Genomic DNA, 4,317 nt, shown 5'->3' on the forward strand with positions numbered 1-4,317 from the left:
CTCCTCCTTGGTTTTCTCCTCTTCTGTGACTTCTTTTTTCTCTTCTTGATCTTTTTCTTTTTCACCCTCTGTTTTGACTCTTTTGACTTTTTTGAAATTGGAAGAGTTCCTTCGACCACCTTCTCCCTCCTTGTCTGAATCGGAGAATTCTTCCTCACAGGCAATTCATTTGTCAGAGGAGCCAACGGAAATGCGTTTGTCAGGGTCTTCTTCTTCCTCATCACCACTCTCCTCTGGGATGGCATCCTCAGCTATTTCCTGCTTTTGGACACCAGGGGCATTGGGCAGCATTCTCAAATTCTCAAAGAGCTGCTAGTTGATCTTTTCCAGATATTCATTAGTGTTCTGGTTAGTCATATTAGAAGGGCTGATATAAAGCTTGAAGTCCAGTCCAAAGTATTCAAAGTGTCACTGTATGGTAGCTCATTAGGGATCTCTGTGTCCAGGGCCATGGCTATTTCATAAGTCAACCACCAAGCAACATTACGGATGGTATATCCCCCTCCTCCCAGCATAAGCATAGGCAAGTTGAAACTCTTAACCAACTCCACACACTTGGCATGCCCTTTGATGGTCAGATTGAAGCAACCTAACTGATCTCCAGATAGGGAATCTGAGCCACACTGTAAGATCACTGCACTAGGCTGGAAACATCTCCATTACTTTGGACACGACTGGCTTGAAAATGGCTTCATAGGACTCGTCATTGATCCTATCTCAGAGCAGGTAGTTAACAGCATAGTACTTGCCTTTGCCAGCCCCAATATCCCGTAGGTCCCCAGTTCCTAGGAAGTACTCTCTGTCTTTATGAAAGGACACAGTCATGATCCGGTCCATGGTATAGAAGGCCTCTTCCACACCATCGCCATGGTGAATATCAATGTGAATATACAGCACCCTCTGGTGATACTTTAGCAGTTTCAGGATGGCCAAGATGATATCATTGGCGTAACAGAAACCAGATGCTTCAGACTTCTTTGCATGATGCAGACCATCAGCCCAGTTCACAGTGATGTCTGTCTGCTGCTTATTCAGTTTCATAGCACTTGCCACAGAGCCACCAGTAGACAGCTGGCAGAATTCAAACAAGCCATCAAACACTGGACAGTCCTCACCAACGTTGAGTTTCTGCATCTGCTTGCTGTACTCAGGCATGTTATGGAACTCAAGAACTTAATGTAGTCATCACTGTGGTACTTGGTCATCTCCTCAGCATTAGCTTTGTGAGGACCATAGGTTTCCATTTTTCGGTAAAAACCATAGTTGAGCAGCAAATCGTGAGTCATTTGGATTCGGTGAGGCTTCATCGAATAAGGTCCATAATAGTAGTTTCTAACATCATCATGGTAATAATAACAGACTTTCCTCTTGGTGCCCTGAGTCTGCACCATCTTGCTCACCGCCTGCCCCCCGCTCAGTCCTCATTATATGTGGGCCAGAGGAACAAAGCACTGCACATATTCCTGGTAGGGCTTCCCATTGCAGTTAATATAATAAAATCCCACCCAGGTATGTCCAGAGGATTATTCTAATCTAAGTCAGTTATCACAGGTTTATCCTCAAGGCTGTCTCACGGGGAATTCTAGAGCCTGTCAAGTTTACAACCAATATGAACCACCCCAAATGTCTAAGTTAAGATTTCACAGCTGCAACACTCTGGTCGGCAGGCCCCACTCCTTGCCAGGGCAACACAACAGAGCCAACCCTGTTAGCGCAGGTGTGGGTGAGCATCCCCGAAATTGAGATGATGGGAGAGCTGTCCCCATTGTCTATCTGTCTTGTGGCAGCCTGGGTGGGGGGGGGGAGTTGCTCTCCTCCCACCCATTGACATCTGGGGCAGGTAGGAGAGCTGGCCATATGAGTGGGAGAGCCAATCCTATTCGGGCAGTTGTGGGTGAGCCAGCCCGGAAGTTGTAAGCATGGGAGAGCTGTATCCATCTTCTTCCCATCTGGCAGACCAACACTACAGCTGCCCAGGTCCAGGTTACGATGTGGCCCTTTCTATCATCTATGATCTGCTGGAGCCCATGAAAGGACCTGACCTGCAGACCCAAAGATGCAGGATCTCCACAACACAGGACAACAACAGGATGTCCAGGAGGAATCCTAACGAAGGGCCCACTATTGATAGCATAGTAGTAACCAGAGGCCTTGAATCAGACCAAAGACTCTTTGCAATGAACACTTGCAAATAAAGATATATGGGCAAAAGGGTTTACAGCGTGGCTCACTGTGTCACACTACAGCTTCCATGACGAGATTTTTTTTTTTAAGTTTTTCCCTTTTTTTACTTCATTTCTTTTTCTCTTAAATTTTGTTTTATTTGGGAGGTGTGCAGGGGCAGAGGACAGATGAGAAGAGACAGGGAAAGGAATGTGATTAAGACACATGATGTAAAAGACACATAGTACAAATAAATAAAAAGATAAATAAGTACATTTAAAAAAAACATTTCACAGATGATGAAAGTCGATGCTCACAGTCCAACACTCTGAATGCTGGTCATATTTTCTGAGCATCTTTACCTTCCCAGGTAGGAGAGCAATAATAACACAGCACAGTGGCTGTGTCTAGCTCCAAGACACTGCTCTTCCTCCTGTCAGCATCAGAATAGAGTGAGGCCATTCTGAGAAAACCCTGAATGAAGCCCATTAGCCAGAGGCAGAGAATCTAGGGGTATGTCTTAGAACACTCTTCTGGGGATCTTTTCCATGTAATTATGACTGTGTTGCTCTTATCCAAGTATTGTCAGCTAGCATATAGGAGAGTTAGAATCCTGTTGTAATGGCCTGTGGGCCAGTGAGTATTTTTCTGACTCAGAAGTAGAAAATCAGACAGCCTTGGCTCTCACAGAATGTTAGGTAGCCAGGCACAGGTCAGTCAGGACCTCACCTATCTGTCCTCTGACTTTGGGAGGCTTGACATGATCAGCAGGAAGTAAAGATTTCCATAGGTCTTCAAGTCCTTCCTTTCTTACCTTAGAGGACATGTAATATTATTATTCTTAGGTATAAAGGTAAAATGGAAAGAAATGAAACCCTCCCTTAAGTGTAAACCATTCTTTCAAAGGTGGCATAAAAGAACTGGAAAACTGTCAGTCAGAAATAAATAAATAGAGGATGGGAAAATGGCTTAGTTCATAAAGTGTCTGTTGGGCAAACTTGAGGAACCTAAGTTCAAATCCTCTAGAACCTACATAAAAACCAGGCACATATCTATAATGCTAGTGCTGGAGAGTGAAGACAAGTGTATCCTGGGAATTTACTGGACAATCAGTCTAGCAAAAAAGTGAATGCCAGAGTCAGAGAAAAACCCTGTCTCAAAAATTAAAGAGTAATAGAAAAAGAAATAAAAAAGACTCAGTATTGACCTCTGGCCTCCAACGTGCACTTACGCACAAATGCATGCACACAAGTACTCACAAAGACAAAGACGTGCACACACACACACACACACACACACACACACACACACACACACACAACACACGTCTAACATGCACTCACTCATAAGGAATAAATTTCAGCATGTGAATATCAATTACAATGTTCCTTCTAGAACAGACAGCTAACCAGGTGCATGTCTGGGGCAACACTCTCCATCTCATAGAACAGATCTACCTAGTACACAAGAATGAATTGTGAGCATCTATGGTGAAGGAGTAAGGGCCAGAACAACTCAAGATTGTCCATAAAGAAGTACCATCTTCAACTATTTTGTGTGTTGTCCATATTCTCACGCTTTGCAAACACACGGGGCTTATGAAGGGTAAAACTGAGGAATGGAGCCATACCTAGGATCACTCTGTGTCAACCATCTACATACTAGTGACTAGAAACAAAATGTGTCTCTTTTGGCCCAAGGGCATAAACAAAGGGTGACTTTTTAGGCCAGGTTCTCTGAGATTTCTCTAGTTCTAATACTCCTTATTCATATGCCCAAATCTAGATGTTTATGATATTACTGTCAGTTGGTATATAGTATTAAATTATCTGATTTGATGACACATGAAATAAAATAGCAAGATGACTCAATCTTGATTTAATTCGTTGAGAACCATAAGCTATTACCTAGACATGACAAATAAAATGCACCCATGAACTCTCAATAATATGACTGCATGAGCAAGGTTAAGTATAATGAACATACCAGTTGACATGGCAGTGTGGATGGGAGAAATTTTAATGGCTGTTGGAGAGGATCAGTCTCCCCCAGGAACCCATCCTGGACACCTTTGCCTATGAGCAACTGAATGGACTCACAAGATTGTATATACATGAGTGTAACAATAGTAATTAAAGAGGCCATGAATTTGAG

At 43.3% G+C, this 4,317-nt stretch overlaps 1 pseudogene; it reads right to left on the reverse strand.

Annotated features, from left to right (window-relative positions):
- LOC128115323 (histone deacetylase 1-like) overlaps positions 1–1,391 on the reverse strand; it is a 1,784-nt pseudogene extending 393 nt beyond the window's left edge.
- Positions 1,392–4,317: the final 2,926 nt, after the last annotated feature.

This window comes from Peromyscus californicus, unplaced genomic scaffold, assembly GCF_007827085.1.
Source record: "Peromyscus californicus insignis strain IS unplaced genomic scaffold, ASM782708v3 Scaffold_1__1_contigs__length_55948999, whole genome shotgun sequence".
Taxonomy (NCBI): Eukaryota; Metazoa; Chordata; class Mammalia; order Rodentia; family Cricetidae; genus Peromyscus; species Peromyscus californicus.